Consider the following 19937-nt stretch of genomic DNA (forward strand, 5'->3'; position numbering starts at 1 on the left):
ACCTATCGTTTTTATTATAGATCAGTGCCAGGTAGGGTTCGAGACCTACAACAGATTTACTTAATATATGAGATCTCACTGACCCTTTCAGAATTTCGCTATCTTCCCGGGCACAGGCTATCCGCCTCATATATTCTGCTTTTAACGTGACCTTTAGCTGCGGTGTTAGGGCCGTTGGTTCCTTAAAATATTTTACAAAACCCAGCCACTCCAGTTTATCCTGAACATATTTAAGCCATGGTATCTTATGACCTTTATCCCTGTTAATACAGTCTGTTAATATTTCTCTGCTTAGACTTGCTTCAGGGTTGGTCCAGATTTTAATCCAACACAGTAATGGCTTAAAACTTAATCTGTCAGAGATATACGGGATCCCTAGCTCCTCATGAATAATATGGGCCGGTGTGCTTTGAGGAACCTGCAAGATCCTCCTAAGAAACTTGTTTTCCTCTAATTGTATAGTGGCCATGTTTCTGAATCCCCAAACCTCACTCCCATACATGATTTTGGAACAACAAATTGAGTTATATAAATTCAGTATTTCCAGCACTGACCACCTACCTAATCTCGTGGCACGATTCATGATTGAGCCCATTATGCTCACGTGCTGTTTGCATTTTTCAGTGATTAATGCGTTAAAATTGAGATGTTTATCGAAGGTGATCCCTAGATAATTGAAGACCTCGACCTTCTCTAATTTGTGTCCCCCAATTTTAAAAGTAAAATTCTTAGTTGGTCTTTTTCCTACTTCCATAATATAGGATTTTGTAAGGTTAGGGGATAAGTCTAGATTTGCCATGAACTCACAGAAGCCATCAATAAGAGATTGCAGACCCTTCCCTGTACGCGAGAGGAGTACTGCGTCATCCGCATACAATAGGACAGGAATACTTCTATTTGCTACTCTCGGGCAATCAACTCCCAGTGTTCTCAGAGCATTGTCCAAACCATTTATATATAATGTAAATAAAAAAGGCGCCAGGATGCAGCCTTGTCTCACACCCCCTGTGCAAGAAAAGTGGTCGGTTAGATTCCCCTCGTTGCTATACCGAACCTGGGCTGTAGTATTCATGTGCAATGATTTTAAAATGAATATCAAGCTCAAATCTACCCCTAGCAACTCTAGAATCTCCCATAATTTCCCTCGATTAACCCGGTCGAAGGCTGCTGTCAAGTCCATAAATGCTAAAAAAAACTGTACCTTCGCCAGCCACAGTATATTTTGCGACCAGATTGTATAAATTGAGGCATTGGTCAGTAGTTGAGCGGCCCATTCTAAAACCGTACTGGGTGTCTGTAATAATTTCCTTTTCCTCCGCCCAGTCCATAAGACGATTTAGAATCACCTTCCCTAGCACCTTTGCAGACACATCGATTAAAGAAATCGGTCGGTAACATTGTGGGTTACTCTTATTTCCCTTTTTAAATATGGGGAAAATATGGGCAGTTGACCAGGACCTTGGCAGTCCCTCTTCCACGGCTGTATTAAAAATTCTCGCTAATATAGGTGCCCACAGCTCAACCTGTGATAAGAATAGATCTGGAGGAATCCCGTCTGGCCCCGGGGCCTTGTTTCTTGTCAGGGCACATATTCCATTTTTAACTTCGTCCACTGTAAACTCCACCCATGAATTTGGCAGAGTCCCCACATCTGTGGCTAATTGGGTTGGAGCACTGACATGATTATACAGCTTACTAAAATGAGAAACCCATTCTTCTGGAAGGATGTTACAGGCCATCTTCTCGCTATTTGATGTCTGAAAAATTGGGTCATTTATCACCTTCCAGAATTTAGACATGTCTCTCAACTCCGCTGCCTCCTTTAAGTTCCCCCAAGCCTCAGATTGGATAGTTTGTTTCCTCCTTTTTATGGCCAGCTTATATTGGGCCCTGCATTCCGTTATCCTGCTCTTGTCTTTCGGTACTTTTTTAAGTGCCCGTTTTAATTCTCGAGGAATCAGTCATTTTTAGACATGGGGTCCCATTCACTAACTAAAGGGGCCTTTTTCAGAAAAGTTTGTTCTTGTTATTTTTCAAGCTGCTCTCCAAATGCATGAAGCCTTCAGACGATTAAAAAGATTGTTTAGAACAGTAAAGCAACCACAAGCCGATGCTGAGTGGTACCTCCGCTCCCACCCCCACACCGCGGGGCCTGCGCATATGGGGAGCAGTGCCCGTTACTCCCCTGTTTACTATCTCATAGTAAAAACAAAAAAGCCTGCCTAGTAGGTGGAAGGGGAGTGGCCTCTCTCCGGCAGGTTCTATTCATAGGCCACACAGGCCGTTGCCTACTGTGTCCACTGTCAACAATCATTGGCATAGACAATAGGTCTTGCCTTTAGGACCTTAGAAGTGTTTAGTTTTGCAGCTGATACATACATGGCATGGCCAGTCACAAAGTGACACACACTTCTCTAGGCCAACACTGAGGAGTGTAGAACTAGGGAGAAAAGGCACCAAGACTGACTGGTACCCAGTGTATAACGAGAGCGTTTGCTGCGAGATGATGATGTTGCAAGAGAAATTGTGCTGGGCAGGAGACGGACCCTATACACAAGTACCCATTAATATCTATAGCTTGTTTCAATAAAAAAAAACATCACATACCTTGCCTTCCCATAGGATCATCATAGCCTCAGACAGATTTTGCTAGTCATCCATAATTAATTAAAAACAAGAACTTAATTGTATTTATACAGCGCTTACTACCACTCATGAGGCGTAGGAGTGTTTTTGGCGAGTAGCACGCTACTCCAAAACCCAAAAAGGATTAGTGGTGAATTTATATAGAGAAGTATGAGTTCATTTGAGCAGTGGACATGTTAGTTGGATTGAAAAGGATAAAGGAGGGATAGAAGAGGGAAGAGTCTAGAAAGTGTAGATGAACAGAAACAGAATTGTACTGTTCGATGGGAGGCAGGAGTCCTGACCAGAAATCGTTGATGAAAGTGTAGTTGCTAACCACACATACTGATAATCCCCCACAGTGCCTTCTGCGTAGTCCTTTTCAAAGCTAAAACATTGAAATCTGACCCACTAATGTACCCAAACTCTACAGCTACAGAGCTACAGTCCGAGCTCTATGTGTAAGGTTAAACTCTAAATCAGTTACTGTGTATGGTTAGAATCTCGTGCAGTTGCCTACTTTGACACATGATGACATTAAGCATCTACCTGGAAGTTCTCAATGCAGCGTTGTATGAAAACACTGAAGCCCAGGCACCGCAAGCCGATTCCCCAGGGAGCGTCAGCATTCAGTTCGGTACTATGTGCAATCGCAACAAAAGACGGACATTTGCAGAACTCATAAACATAGGAAGTTCCAGAAAAAAAATTATGTTATAAAAGAAAAAGACTGATTGGATGTCCATAAAGGAGTCATATAGTATAAATCAGAAGCAGCACGCTGGGCATAGTTTTACTTCACGCAAAGACCATAAATTGCTCCTGTAAAACGCAACCTGCATTTTTGCTTCCACGGTGACCGTGGTATCGGAGAACGACAATCAACCAGTTACAGGATGGCAGCTACGTTTGGCCGCTTCTGGATGAAAGGCAGTGTGTTATCTCGGAAAACATTAACATTGCACAGGGTAGAGAAGGACTACTAAGACACTTTAATTTTTACGATTAAAAAACATAAAGGAGCATTGTATTTTAAGTCAAAATGGAAGAAGTATGCTTAGCGATCGATACCCACAGTGAGGTCATTAAGGTGGTGTTAAAGTAAACGCATCCTTGAGATCAGCCACTAGGTCTTTTAATCTTGTGGTGGCCATGATCGTATTTCAATGTGAAAACAGCAGCAATTGAAAAGGCAATAACTTTTTAAAACGGCCAAGACAGGTGCCCTTTAATTTGTTTTTCTATTCCCAGTTGGTAGGTAAGTTTGCTTTTCGTTCAAGCCAAGACTCGCAGGCTATCAATCAATCAGTTACATTTATAAAGCGCGCTACTCACCCGTAAGGGTCTTAAGGCGCTGGGGGGGGGTCAGTGCTCGTAGAGCCAGGTCTTGAGCTGCCTTCTGAAGGAGAGGTGGTCCTGTATGGCGCGAAGGTGGCTGGGAAGGGAGTTCCAGGTCTTCGCTGCCAGAAAAGAGAAAGATCTTCCTCCGGCGGTGGCTTTGCGGATGCAGGGTACGGCTGCCAGGGCTTGTCCGGTCGAGCGTAGGGTGCGCGGAGGAGTGTAGAAGGAGACGAGGTGGTTGATGAGTTTTGGTCCGAGGTTATGCAGGGCTTTGTGTGCATGGGTGAAGAGTCTGAAGGTGATCCTCTTGTTGACTGGGAGCCAGTGATGTTTCTTCAGGTGTCCGGAGATGTGGTGGTGGCGGGGTATGTTCAGGATGAGTCGTGCGGCAGCGTTCTGGATTCGTTGCAGTTTCCTCTGCAGCTTGATGGTGATGCCGGCGTACAGAGTGTTCCCATAGTCCAAGCGACTGGTGACGAGGGCGTGGGTGACGGTCTTCCTGGTGTCGGTGGGGATCCAGCGGAAGATCTTGCGGAGCATGCGGAGGGTGTTGAAGCATGCCGAGGTCACCAAGTTGACCTGTCTGGTCATGGAGAGGGATGAGTCCAGGATGAAGCCGAGGTTGCGTGCGTGGTCGGTGGGTTGGGGAGTGCTGCCCAGGGCGGGAGGCCACCAGGAGTCGTCCCAGGCGGAGGGTGTAGGGCCGAGTATGAGGACCTCCGTCTTCTCTGTGTTCAGTTTAAGCTGGCTGTCTGTCATCCAGTTCGCTACTTCCTTCATGCCTTCGTGTAGTCTGGTTCTAGCTGAGGTGGGGTTGTTGGTGAGGGATAAGATGAGCTGGGTGTCGTCGGCGTAGGATATGAGGTCGAGTCCGTGTTTTCGTGCGATGTTCGCCAGGGAAGTCATGTAGATGTTGAAGAGGGTGGGGCTGAGGGAGAATCCTTGGGGGACGCCGCAGATGATCTCTGTGGCTGTGGATCTGAAGGGGGGGAGGCGGACTCTGGGTTCTTCCGGAGAGGAAGGAGATGATCCATTCCAGGGCCTTGCCTCTGATGCTGGCGTTGCTGAGGCGACGTATCAGGGTATGGTGGCATACCGTGTCGAAGGCTGCAGAGAGGTCCAGGAGTATGAGGGCCACGGTTTCTCCTTTGTCGGTCAGGGATCTGATGTCGTCCGTGGCTGCGATGAGGGCGGTCTCGGTGCTGTGGTTAGCTCTGAAGCCGAACTGTGAGGGGTAGAGTGAGTCGTTGATTTCCAGGGCGGTGGTGAGTTGAGCGTTGACGATTTTCTCAATCACTTTGGCGGGGAACGGTAGGAGCGAGATGGGCCGGAAGTTTTTGAGTTCGGTGGGGTCTGCTGTTGGTTTCTTTAGGAGGGCGTTGAGTTCGGCGTGTTTCCATTTCTCCGGGAAGGTGGCGGTGGTGAAAGACGCGTTGATGATGTCTCGGAGGTGGGGTGCGATGATGTTGTCGGCTTTGTTGCAGATGTGGTGCGGGCAGGGGTCGGATGGTGATCCTGAGTGGATGGAGTTCATGATGCGGGTGGTTTCCTCGGTGGTGGTTGGGTTCCAGGTGAGGATGGTGGTGTTGTCGGTGGCGGGTTCCAGTGGTGGGTTCGTGTTGGTTGTGGTGAAGCAGTTGTAGATGTCGGTGATCTTGTGGTGGAAGAAGGCTGCGAGGGAGTCGCAGAGGTCCTGTGAGGGAGGGATGGAGTTGTTTTCTGCGTCGGGGTTGGAGAGTTCTTTGACGATGCCAAATAGTTCCTTGCTGTTGTGGGCGTTGTTGTCTAGTCTGTTCTGGAAGGCTAATTTTCGTGTGGCACGGAGGCGTTGGTGGTGTTGGCGGGTGGCGTTCTTGAGAGCAGACATGTTCTCCTCGGTCTGGTTGAGGCGCCAAGTCTTTGAGGGTGCGGCATTCTTTTTTGGAGTCCTTGAGGTCGGGGGTGAACCAGGAGTTTTTCTTGTGGTTGTTGGTGTTTGCTTGGGTCTTCAGGGGGGCCAGGAGGTTGGCGCAGTCGGAGATCCAGCTCGTGAGGTTGTTGGTGGCTTCGTTGGGGTCTGTGGTGCTGGTGGGTTGCTTCTGAGAGAGGGTCGATGTGAGTTGTTCCGTGGTGATTCGATTCCACTGTCTTCTTGGTGGTTGCTGGGTGTGGTGGTGCATGGTGGTCTTCTTGAAGCTGAAGTGGACACAGATGTGGTCCGACCAGGCGAGTTCGGTGGTGTGGCTGAAAGAGATGTGTTTGCTGGAGGAGAAGATGGGGTAGAGCGTGTGTCCGGCATAGTGGGTGGGGGTGTTGACTAGCTGTTTCAGTCCCAGGTTGGCGAGGTTGTCCAGTAAGGCGGTGGTGTTGTTGTCGGTGTGGTTCTCCAAGTGGAAGTTGAGGTCCCCTAGGAGGATGTAGTCGGTGGACGGGAGTGCGTGTGGGCTGACGAAGTCTGCGATGTCTTCGCTGAACTTAGTGCGTGGTCCTGGTGGTCTGTACATGAGGGTGCCTCTGAGGGTGGTCTTGGGGTCGCTGTGGATCGCGAAGTGGAGGTGTTCGGCGTCGGGGAGTGAGTTGTCGACGTGGGTCGAGATGCGGATGGAGCTTGTGTGCGATGGCGATGCCTCCTCCGGTGCGGTTGGTGCGGTCTTTCCGGATGATTTTGTAGCCGTCGGGGATGGCTATGGCGATGTCGGGTGTCGAGGAGGGGTTCATCCAGGTCTCGGTGAGGAAGGCGATGTCCGGGTTTGTTGAGTCGATGAGGTTCCATAGTTCGATGGCATGCCTGTGGACGGATCGGGTGTTGATCAGGATGCAGTCGAGGTTGTTTCCGGGGGAGTCGTTCTTGTCGGGTGTGATGTGTGTTCGTAGGCAGGTAAAGCGGCAGTTGCGTCAGGTGAAGGATCCGTGGGTCCGCTTCGGGGTAGCGCGGTAGCAGCTGGGCGTGCGGCCGGGGTTGAGGGCTATCGGCATTCAGCCTGTGCTAGCACTTGCCCTGCGACTGTTCCTGGTGTGTAGAAGTGTGTTTGTTGTCTTTTTATTACTCTGTCCTATCCGGCACTTTAGACTACCACGACAAAGAGATAATAGATATTAAAGACGGGCGACATCACATTAAAATAGAATATATTGAGGATGACATAGGGATAACGGTGTTGTAGATTCGTACTGCAGAGCTTCCCTGGAGTTTATTTCATTCTAACTGGTCAGACTCCAGCAGACAATAAAATAGCACAGCTCTTCGACATAAGCAGCCAGAGACAGAGAGGAAGTGTGAAAGTCAGTGACTTTATTCCACGTCTCATCTCTTCCCTCGTTCCGTCTACTAATTGCATGTTGCTCTTGCAACTCAAGCAGTTGGACATTTGCATTGTAGCATTTGTGTAGCCCTAGGTGGGGCGCAGCACTGAAACACCCACTTGGATGGCAGCGAGATGGGAGGGACAAATGCTGAATTAAAATACAAGTAGCTATAGGAGCCGAAGCTAAACACAGGCAAACAGTAACACAAGCAGGAACCCAAGAAAAAAATAGTCCCCCAAACAAATAGATAAACAACCAATGCGCAAAGATACAGTACTTGGTCCCTACTCCGTGTGAGGAAACAAAAGACAAAAAAGAGAGAAGAAGAGGAAGGATTCACCACTTGCAAGCAAGCTTTTGGAAGCACAATCCAAGTAACAAATTAAAAGCACTGGGCGGGATGTAAGCCCATAAAGTGTATACAACAGGCCTTGCATGCTTGGCCTGAAAATGGGGTACATTTTTTTGCAGTCAGCTACCCTACGTAGGGTATCAAAACACTTTTAAAGTGCCAGACTTTTCAAATCGAAAGTGATGAATAGTTGCCAAGTACTCACAAGGGAAGTTGGATCTCCCTCCAACGATCCGAGTCCGTGCTGCACTCCTCGGTGGCCCTGTAGGCATAGAAACACAAAGGTTATTTCTGGGTGGGAGCAGTCACACTACTTCCCATTTCTCCTCCACCCTCATCAGTGATTACACTCATGGACAGTTAACCTAAACAGAGGTGGTTGCATACATTTCCTTGGTGGCACAGTGGCTCGCGCAACTTAAAACTCCACAATAAACTGTAGGATGGACTGGTCCCTTTAGCCTGCTTCCACCTTGGTCCCCCTCTTGAAAGTAGTTGCATGGTCGCCAAGTGTGTTGAGGTGTCAGCTATGGATCGAGTGTATTTGTGTCATGTCTCAGGTCCAGACAGTGGGCTCGAAGCATGTCACGGGCAACCTCTAAGTCATCTTATGCATACAGCGGGACACAAAGGAAGTTCAAGAAATAGCTTTGCAGGTCGTGTATTCAAACCAGTATGACTTGTAGTCAGAGTTAGCTGAGGCCTGGTTTCACAAGCAGTCAAGTCGTTCTTGCTATTCTGAATTCAAGGTGTCCATTAATGACAACCACTCTCTTTCGTGGCACGTTCAAGGACCTTTTTGTGTCTGGACATGGAATGAGATCACGTGAATGAATTAATGAATGAAAGTGTTTGATATAGAGCAGCACTGACCTCTAACAAGGCATCATGGCAATGACCCACCTTTACACAGCTTATGATGGCCGAGTCACTGTGGGTTAGTGAAGTCCACTTGGAAATGACAGTCGCCTACCCACCAGGGACACTGTTAAGACACCCGTAAAGAAAACATAGGGTTCACCCAGGGGGACGAACCACAAGCTGTGGATGCACTGTTGAGCCACCAGCCAAACTCCAGATGGTCTCCACCGAGTAGCAATAGGAGCCCAACACCTGGAAGTGGTGTTCAGCCACCAACAAAATGCAGTGCACACAAAGCAACAGGAGCCCAACACCTGGAAGAGGTGTTCAGCCACCAGCAAGATGCGGTGCACACAGACGCAACAGGAGCCCAACGCTTGGAAGTGGTGTTCAGCCACCAGCAAGATGAGGTGCACACAGAAGCAACAGGAGCCGAGCGCCTGGAAGTGGTGTTCAGCCACCAGCAACATGAGGTGCACACAGAAGCAACAGGAGCCCAACGGTTGGAAGTGGTGTTCAGCCACCAGCAAGGTGAGGTGCACACAGAAGCAGCAGGAGCCCAGCGCCTGGAAGTGGTGTTCATCGACCTATAAAATGAGGTGCACACAGAAGCAACAGGAGCCCAGCGCCTGGAAGTGGTGTTCAGCCACCAGCAAGATGAGGTGCACACAGAAGCAACAGGAGCCCAACACCTGATTATATCCACTAATAGCAATCTGAGGAGATTGCGCAACCTAAAGTAAGCAGGTAGGCTGTTGCCGTAGGTTTTGTGGTGAAGATGGGCCAGAACATTTGACCCATAGTCAGGACAGTGGAGGATATATGCAGGATTTATGAAAGGATCTATGTGGGATCTATGCAGAACTTAAGCAGGATCTATGCAAGATCTGTGCGGGGTCAGTACAGAATCTGTGCAGAATTTAAGCAGGATCTATGTACGCCCAAGCAAGTAAATTAATACACGCGTGGTTGTGCCTGGTGAAGCTCGACCATGTGCCTCCAACCAGACAGAGAAAGAGAAACATAGAGAGAGAGAGATAGAGAAAGAACAGAGAGGGAAAGAGAAGGAGAGAGAGGAGGAAGAAATAGAGAAGGGGAGAGACAGTGAGAGAGAGGGAAAAAGAGAGGGGGAGAGAGAGTGGGAGGCTAAGAGAGATGGAAAGAGAGAGAGGAGAGGAGAGAGAGGGAAAGAGAGAGAGTGGGAAAGAGCGAGAGCGAGTAAGTGGAAAAGAGGGAGAGAGGGAGAGGGAAAGAAGAGAGAAGGGCGCTTACTGAGTCTTGATGCCAATAGTGCCCTCCCTCTCTGTCCCAGGTTCACCATACAAAGAAGCTTAGAGCCGTCTAAATGATTAATAAAGCAGCGGTAACCACAATGGGCTTTAAACACACACTTTATCTAAAAAACATAAAACAGCTTCTAGCCCTTCCCCAATCTCAAACAGTGGTAGGTATTTTCTCTTGGAGGCGATGCCTTTCAGAAGGGAGGTAAGAGTGGCGACTGTTTACAAATGTCAACACAGCCAGTGCACCCCTTTTCTTTTTGTAAAACCCTACAGCAGCACCCAAGGGTCAGCTGTCAGTCAGAGCCCAGCACTGGAACCACAGCAACCACATGAGTCCTATTGCTGCAAACACCAACCAATGCCTATGTGAGCATACAGAACCGGCTGGCAAGACCCGCAGAGCAGCACGGTCTCCAGACTGTGGAAATTCATGATGGCAAACAAGAGGTGGCTCACAAGTCAGCCATGCCAAATAGCGTAATGTCACCAGCCTCTAGAATTTCTGTTGTGAGGAAGAGATTTGTCAAAGAAACTCAACCACATGCCACCGCTGGCAGCATGCCACACATCCCACCATGAGTCTAGGTACAACTGTACCTTGAGATTGCGACCAGTGCATCAGGCCTCAAGAATACCACCTAGGGAAGAGATGGGGCGGTAAGAACCAGCAACCCAGCAACCCAGCCACACTCAACACATCCCACCATGGCAAGCAAGAACCAACAACCCTGCCACATGCCACCACCGGCGACACGCCACACATCCCACCATGGGAGGCAAGAACCAGCAACCCAGCCTCAAGCCACCACAAATTACACTATGGGAGGCAATAACCAGCAAACCTGCCACATAGCCCACCATGGGAGGCAAGAACCGGCAACCCTACCACATGCCACGCATACCCCCATGGGAGGCAAGAACCAGCAACCCTGCCACATGCCACGAACGGTGGCATGTCACATATCCCACCATGGGAGGCAAGAACCAGCAACCCTGCCTCATATCCCACCCTGGGAGGCAAGAACCAGCAACCCTGCCACATGCCACGCATACCACCATGGGAGGCAAGAACCAGCAACCCAGCCACATGCCACTACCGGCAGCATGCCACGCATCCCACCATGAGTCTAAATACAACTGTATCGCGAGATCGCAACCAGTGCATCAGGTCCCAAGAATACCAGTAAGGGAAGAATGGGGCGGCAAGAACCAGCAAACCTGCCACATTTCCCACCATGGAAAGCAATAACCAGCAACCCTGCCACATGCCACACATACCACCATGGGAGGCAAGAACCAGCAACCCAGCCTCAAACCACCACAAATTACACCATGGGAGGCAAGAACCAGCAACCCAGCCACATGCCACCATCGGCGGCACGCCACACACCCCACCATGGGAGGCAAGAACCAGCAACCCATCCTAAAACAACCACAAATTACACTATAGGAGGTAACAACCAGCAAACCTGCCACATAGCCCACCATAGAAGGCAAGAACCAGCAAACCCTGCCACATGCCACGCATACCACCATGGGAGGCAAGAACCAGCAACCTTGCCACATGCCATGCATACCACCATGGGAGGCAAGAACCAGCAACCCTGCCACATGCCACCACCGGCGGCATGCCACACATCCCACCATGGGAGGCAAGAACCAGCAACCCATCCTCAAGCCACCACTGGCGGCCCACCACAAATTACACTAGGGGAGGCAAGAACCAGCAAACCTGCCACATAGCCCACCATGGGAGGCAAGATCCAGCAACCCTGCACATGCCACGCATACCACCATGGGAGGCAAGAACCAGCAACCCTGCCACATGCCATGCATACCCCCATGGGAGGCAAGAACCAGCAACCCTGCCACATGCCACCAACGGTGGCACATCACATATCCCACCATGGGAGTCAAGAACCAGCAACCCTGCTACATGCCACCTCAGGCAACACGCCACACATCCCACCATGGGAGGCAAGAACCAGCAACCCTGCCACATGCCACGCATACCACCATGGGAGGCAAGAACCAGCAACCCTGCCACATGCCACCAACAGTGGCACGTCACACATCCCACCATGGGAGGCAAGAACCAGCAACGCATCCACATGCCACCACCAGCAGCATGCCACGTATCCCACCATGAGTCTAGGTACAACTGTACCGCGAGATCACAACCAGTGCATCAGGTCCCAAGAATACCAGCGAGGGAAGAATGAGGCGGCAAGAACCAGCAAACCTGCCACATTTCCCACCATGGAAAGCAATAACCAGCAACCCTGCCACATGCCACACATACCACCATGGGAGACAAGAACCAGCAACCCAGTCACATGCCACCACCGGCGGCATGCCACACATCCCACCATGGAAGGCAAGAACCAGCAACCCAGCCACATGCCACCACTGGCAGCACGCCACACATCCCACCATGGGAGGCAAGAACCAGCAACCCAGCCACATGCCATCACCTGTAGAATGCCACACATCTCACCATGAGTCTAGGTACAACTGTACCGCGAGATTGCAACCAGTGCATTAGGTCCCAAGAATACCAGCGTGGGAAGAGATGGGGCGGCAAGAACCAGAAAACCTTTTCCATACACCTATGGGACGGGTGCAAGCAGGCTTTGGCAAGCCAGGGGTCTTGCAGTCTTGGTATTGTCGAGGTTTACTCAAGCACAATACATCACTAATAGAGGAGAGGGTAAGGAGTGCAGCTTCAAGGCGCTTCTGGACAAGCCAGGGCCAAGGCACATTCAACTGGCCTATGACATTTGGAGAATATTTAGGCCACAATCCTAGGACAGCAAAAGGAGGAGGCGGCAAATAACATTCCAGCTGAGGCAGCTTCCTGGGGTGGTGGTGGGTGAGTGGAGAGATGGAAGCCCTTGGAGTCTGTACCTTTACATGTGCGGGAGAGACAGCACAAGCAGTGGTGCACCCTGTCTGTTATGATCAGTTTATCGCAGGGTAAGAGTGTGCACCCAGGGGCGTAGCTTGGTCAATAACATTGGGGGGTGGGTGAGCTTCATACTTCCCATCTGTCACGCTGGGATATAACAAATTATAGGAGAAGCAGAACTAAGGGGACCCCAGGGGAAGTCGAAAGAGAAGAGGGCGGATGATTGGGGCACTTAAAACCCAACCTTCTAACTAGCCAACATTTTTCAAGGTCTTTAAAACAGAGGGGAGAGAGAGAGAATATCCCAGGTGAAATCCTAGAGACACAATCGTGGCCAATTGAAAACCCTTGTACCAAACTATTTACTCTAGAATACAATTTGGGGTGGGGGTTAACATCATAAACACCCCCCTGAATCTACGCCCTGAGTACATCTCTATTTTAAAGGGAAGGGAGTATGAATTATCACAGCTCCATTCTGAGCTGTGCACAGCGGGATACATCGGGCTACAGCGGTGTTGTGCCCAGGACTGTCCTTAGCCCCATCAAGGGACGAGCAGCAGTGGGTACCTTCTGCACTATTTATTACCACCCAACTTGGAATATGGCTAAAAGGAAGGCACTGATGCTTAGAAGGGAGACAAGTGATTTATTTTCAATGTGTCCATGTAGCGGCTCAGCTTCTGGAGCGGGTAGGGCCAAAGAAGGCTTGAGGAAGTGCAGGATTAAAATGAGGAAGCCTAACCTTATTTAATATCGACCTGAGGGTTTCCTAGTGCATACATTTGAAAGATATGTAATATAAAGTTTTGGTTCTTCTTAATTTGGTTCCTACAACGCATTTTAACCTGTGTCATTAATTCTTTCGAAATTTTGTTGAATCAGATTTTCAATGCACGATATTGCTTTGGATGCACATATAACTGGAGTCTGTGCATTGGCCTTCATGATATACACATATAACTTGAGTGTGTGCATTTGCTTCAGGATATACACATATAACTTGAGTCTGTGCATTGGCCTTCATGATATATGCATATAACGTGAGTCTATGCATTGACCTTCAGGATATACACATATAAGTTGAGTCTATCCATATGCCTTCAGGATACACACATATAAGTTGAGTCTATGCATTGGCCTTCATGATATACACATATAACTTGAGTCTATGCATTGGCCCTCATGACATACACATATAACATGAGTGTGTGCATTGGCCTTCATGATAGACACATATAACTTGAGTCTATGCATTGGCCTTCAGGATATACACATATAACTTGAGTCTATGCATTGGCCTTCATAATATACACATATAACTTGAGTCTATGCATTGACCTTCATGATTTTTTTTTTAAAGTAATGTTCAAAACTTTTACAAATATGTGCCCAGGCAAGTCACCGTATCATGCCCCACCCCCAGAATAAAGCAGCATTTTTAGCATCTTACCATGTAACTATGTCTGTATATATTATTTCCATGGCGCTAACCTAGTCAAAAGGCAGCAGGGCGCTGTAGATGGTCAATGGAAAGCTCAAAGTCAATGACTAAGAGGAGAGGTATCTGGTTGGTGGTTGGTTGATGCATTATGATGTGGGTCTCTGTAAAGAGGGACGTATTTAGCTCCTTCCTAATTTGGAGCAGCGTTGGGGCGGTCCTGATGGAAACAGTATGCTGTTCCCGATCCAGGGTTCATAGATCATAGATATTAAACACCTACTGTCTTGTCTTTTTACACTTCTTAGTCTACAGTCTGATGGTGCCCTAGCTGCAGGTGTGCTGGGATCGGCCAGAGATTGGGTGCCTGTCTGCAAGGTAAGCGGATGTGCTGGTCATGATAACTTTGTAAATGATGTAACCAGTGGCGGCTCCTCCACTAAGGCGCAGGAGCGTTGCCCCACTGCTCATTGAGCAGTGCAAAATAAAAACAAAATGAGAATAACAAGAAGTTATTTTCCTTTTATTTTTCTTAGCGGAACTCTGACTCCAGCCAGGTTGGGTGGGGCGGGGCTCCCCCAAGTCATTGGGAGCAGGAGTGGTTTACACCCCCTCCCTAAACGCACATGACAGCTTAGTCGGCACTCCGGGGCCGTCCAAACAGTTATGCGCACTTGCCAATTTCTCCACTGGGCTGTGTTGCACAGCCCAGGGGAGAACATGCCCAGCCTCCTAGTTACTGTCTGAGCAGCCGAAATCACGACGCTGCTCCTGCAGCATTGTGGTTGGCTGGTAGTGTGTGGGAGACTGGGTGCTTCCGGTGCTCTGCGATCACTACAGCAGAGACGTGCAGCGGTGCTGTAAAAGGTAAGCTCGTTTTTTATTGTTATATCATGACTCCCCACTCCTGACTCCCCCCTCCCCATACAGAGGCAGCCGCCACTGGATGTAGCTGGTTTGGAAGATGGTGAGGGCGGGTGGCATAACAGAAGCCCCCGAGCTCTAGGGGCCCCCTCAGCAAAGGTGAGAGGTGGTGGGCTGGTGGCGGGGCCCCCTTCCATGTACGTTGCAGGGGACCCCCTCAAATTTTGTTACGCTGCTGGCGAAGTCTAGCATGGAGAACCAATGGAGTTTCATCAGGATGGGGCTAATGTGATCATATTTCTGACGGCCCTGGATGATATGTTGTGCAGACTTTGGGTTTTGCTAACGTGTGTGAATATTTTTTGTGAAAGTGGACTACTTTTTGTATGTAAGTGCACATTGTGCAAGAGTAGAATGCCATTTCTCACAGAGAGGTAAGCCAATGACTGAGGTGGGCTGACAAGGTGCCCCTTGCTCTAGGCTGTAGAAGGAGGACAAAAATGTGAATGACACTCTAAGCTATCAGTGGATGACGAGAGCATCCTTAAAGACCCTATAACTAAGTATATTGTATATATTATAACTAAAAAGAATGAAAGAAACTGAAACCCGGCCTAGGAAGGGAATTTCAATTTTAAAATGGAGGAAAAACAAGTTCATACAATTCTTTAAAAGGATTGTTAATAGTATTGGTGAAATAGTCAAAATGTGTAATTGCCAACATTGTGGTGTATATGTGGTCGTTTTCTGAGCTCTGTCAGACAATGTGCACTCTTATTCTGTAGCTATTTATTAAAGTATCCAGCGTGTGTTTTTATTCTCGGGGTGGATTTCAACGCCTCCAGGATGCCGCAGAGTCTTTCGTGAATTGCTTCTTCATATTATTTCTAGTTTTAAGTCTAGTCTTGAATCAGGGCAGCATTTTTGCTATGAAAGTTTCAACTAAATACAAGGTGCTATTGGCAATTTTTTCCACATGTTCTTGTCTGTCAGATGTATTTCTTCATTTGTGACCATTTTTCTAATTATTCGTTTTATTCTTTCTTTGGCACAAAAATGAGGGTCCATGGGGTTTCCTCCAGCAAAGAGCTTGCAATGAGCGTGTTGGTGTTTCTAGTATTACTGGATTGCTTGTCAGCTCCTCCAAATTGCCCCATTTTATTTCAGGTTGTTCCTGTCCGTACACAGTTTGACTTTTTTTGTTTTTAACCTCGAAAGGAGATGACAGGATATTTGCACATTTGCTTTTCCTGACCTGCACTGGTTTTGTACTATGGAGGTGGTTGTCACTTCTGTCAAGTTAAGAACTTACTTTTCTCAGTATCTCATTCGTATTTTAATCGTGAGCCTAATGTATCAGACTCCACAGCAACAGGCCAAGCACTCTGCCTCTCCAACAATTATAGCGGGACACCTGAGTCTCAAGCAACAGGCCAAGCACTGGGCCTCTCCTACCAGGACAGCAGGACACTTGTGTCAAAAGCAACAGGCCAAGCATTCTGCCTCGTCTACCAGGACAGCGGGACACCTGGGTCGAAAGCAACAGGCCAAGCACTCGGCCTCTCCTACCAGGACAGGCGGACACCTGGGTTGAAAGCAACAGGCCAAGCACTCGGCCTCTCCTACCAGGACAGCGGGACACCTGGGTCAAAAGTAACAGGCCAAGCACTCTGCCTCTCCTACAATTATAGCGGGACACCTGAGTCTCAAGCAACAGGCCAAGCACTGGGCCTCTCCTACCAGGACAGCAGGACACTTGTGTCAAAAGCAACAGGCCAAGCATTCTGCCTCGTCTACCAGGACAGCGGGACACCTGGGTCAAAAGCAACAGGCCAAGCATTCTGCCTCGTCTACCAGGACAGCAGGACACCTGGGTCAAAAGCAACAGGCCAAGCATTCTGCCTCGTCTACCAGGACAGCGGGACACCTGGGTCAAAAGCAACAGGCCAAGCATTCTGCCTCGTCTACCAGGACAGCGGGACACCTGGGTCGAAAGCAACAGGCCAAGCACTCGGCCTCTCCTACCAGGACAGCAGGACACTTGTGTCAAAAGCAACAGGCCAAGCATTCTGCCTCGTCTACCAGGACAGGCGGACACCTGGGTCAAAAGCAACAGGCCAAGCATTCTGCCTCGTCTACCAGGACAGCGGGACACCTGGGTCGAAAGCAACAGGCCAAGCATTCTGCCTCGTCTACCAGGACAGCGGGACACCTGGGTCGAAAGCAACAGGCCAAGCACTCGGCCTCACCTACCAGGACAGGCGGACACCTGGATCAAAAGCAACAGGCCAAGCATTCTGCCTCGTCTACCAGGACAGCGGGACACCTGGGTCGAAAGCAACAGGCCAAGCACTCGGCCTCTCCTACCAGGACAGCGGGATTCTTGTGTCGAAAGCATCAGGCCAAGCACTCGGCCTCTCCTACCAGGACAGCAGGACACTTGTGTCGAAAGCAACAGGCCAAGCACTCGGCCTCTCCTACCACGACAGCGGGATACTTGTGTCGAAAGCAACAGGCAGCACTCGGCCTCTCCTACCAGGACAGCAGGACACCTGGGTTGAAAGCAACAGGCCAAGCACTCGGCCTCTCCTACCAGGACAGCAGGACACCTGGGTCGAAAGCAACAGACCAAGCACTCGGCCTCTCCTACCAGGACAGCGGGATACTTGTGTCGAAAGCAACAGGCTAAGCACTCGGCCTCTCCTACCAGGACAGCAGGACACCTGGGTTGAAAGCAACAGGCCAAGCACTCTGCCTCTTCTACCAGGACAGCAGGACACCTGGGTCGAAAGCAACAGGCCAAGCACTCGGCCTCTCCTACCAGGACAGCGGGATACTTATGTCGAAAGCAACAGGCCAAGCACTCGGCCTCTCCTACCAGGACAGCGGGATACTTATGTCGAAAGCAACAGGCCAAGCACTCGGCCTCTCCTACCAGGTAAGCTGGACACCTGGGTCGAAAGCAACAGGCCAAGCACTCGGCCTCTCCTACCAGGACAGCGGGGCACCTGGGTCAAAGGCATTCATACTGCTACACTGGCTCCTCGGTGGTGCATTTTACAAGCCACAGTGATCTCATCACAGGTGAAGAGGCACGCCTATGACAACGCCCACATTTTCAGGCCTGCTTCATCTTCAAATCCTGCTCCATCACCCACATATCAGAAGAGGTGCACCAGCACACCTCTGCAAAAGCTCAGACATCTCCTGCACTCAGGACAACACAAGCAATCACAATATTTGGAGAGCCGATCTTTAGGTGCGCAAAAAAGAAGTAACAGGGAGCCATGTCTTTCCCGCTAAACTCCTAGCACATGGAACAAAAGCACCCTCACAAAAGGAAAGCACCCTCACGATTTAGGAAAAGTGGGAACCGACACAATCTGCATTTCAGGGATTACCCTCACTGTGACTTCATGCAGTCACCAAAGCCTTCCCCGCCTGCCTCTCTGTCACTGCAAAAATAGGATGAATGTGCCATGGTCGCACTCGTGTGCACTGTAGCATGCATAGAGTCCTCATGTGTAGGCATAGTGCCATGTCCACTGTCCTGATGATGGTCTCGGGGATTAATATTTCGGATAAGGAGACCGAAACGTCGACGCTTATGACACTGTTTTGATGCAATGAAATGCCATTTGATGTTCATATATGTTACAACTATCTGAACCAGTGGTTTGTGTCGTATGACCAATTAATAGTGGTACATATCCATACAAAAAGTGTCAACAACTACTGTCAAGGTTCTACATTGTTACAGTAGTCTCGAGTTGCAAATGTTCAAATTGCCTTTGGAAACTAACGAAATATTTCAAAATATAATTTCTTATAAAAATTTTACAAAAGAATGAATTATGTCTTCTGTATATTGTATTGTCTATGCCTGAGTGTTATGATAAATTGAGTTCACTACGGTGACTGTTTAAATAATTAGCAAAAGCAGAATAAATCCTCAAGGTTTATTTTTTGTGTTTACATATTACACCTAATACCTTGGGGTTGAGTGGGTTGCCCTATTGTTGGATCAGTGATTAAGCGCAGACTCGTCTGCAAGGGCCCTTTATAGTGAAGTGGCTGTATATTTGTCTATATATAGGTATTGTCGCAACACTGAAGTTTGTGTGTAGAATTTATGTTTTGTTTGTATGTTAAATTGCGTTTAAAAATCTTTTTCATTTTTGACACACCTGTTTTATTCTCACTTAGCTTATCCTTAAAAATCATTCCTTAAAGGTCAGAACAGGAAACACTCACATACTCTGATGAATATATAGCCAAAATAGCGGGAGGACCTTCTCTGCTTGGTCCCTCTAGCGGGAGTAATAGCCAGAACATTCAACAGACGTCACTTCGTAACAATTTGGAAAGACTACACAAGAAACTCATAAGAACAGAATTACATGCTAAATTCCTCACAGACTGTTTGAATAATAACATTATTCCAGTGGGACTGCAGGTTCGGAACATCCCAGTCATCTTTGTTGATGATGAGGATTTTAAAGTGGGTTTCAGCTTCGTTTCAAACAAATGTTCACGAAGCTGGATGGTTCTAAGTATTGAAACTGCTTTAAAACACATCGATAAACTAAAAGCAGAAATTGCAGATCTAGAAAAACAAATCCTGGAAGATACTACTGTTACAGATGCCCGAGATTTCTTGAAGAAATTAGAGACCATTATCTCGGATTTTCAGAGAAATAACATACTAAGAAAAACTGAAAAACTACAAAAAGATATTAAGAATTATTCAAGAGAGCGTACTTATCCATTCTTGAAAAAAGATTTCTTTCAACAAAACCCTAACCAATCTAACTGGATACCTAAGCATACTACCTTTTCTGACACAGGTTCTTCAAGTTCCGATGAGACCAGTAGTCGTGAAGGCACATCTAGTTATAGATACGGTAGAGGGCAGAATCAGCCACCTCCATCTTTTTTAGGAAGGGGCTCTCATACTCAGAGAGGCAGAACTCGCAA

At 48.5% G+C, this 19937-nt stretch overlaps 1 pseudogene across 1 annotated transcript in view; it reads right to left on the minus strand.

Annotated features, from left to right (window-relative positions):
• The window catches only part of LOC146868831 (histo-blood group ABO system transferase-like), a 791676-nt pseudogene that overhangs the window by 328185 nt on the left and 443554 nt on the right, over nt 1–19937 (minus strand). The window contains exon 4 of the transcript XR_014965088.1: nt 7809–7865. The product of XR_014965088.1 is annotated as a histo-blood group ABO system transferase-like (transcript). The remainder of the gene's footprint in view (nt 1–7808; nt 7866–19937) is intronic.

The sequence above is a fragment of the Triturus cristatus genome, chromosome 1_2 (assembly GCF_964204655.1).
Source record: "Triturus cristatus chromosome 1_2, aTriCri1.1, whole genome shotgun sequence".
NCBI lineage: Eukaryota > Metazoa > Chordata > Amphibia > Caudata > Salamandridae > Triturus > Triturus cristatus.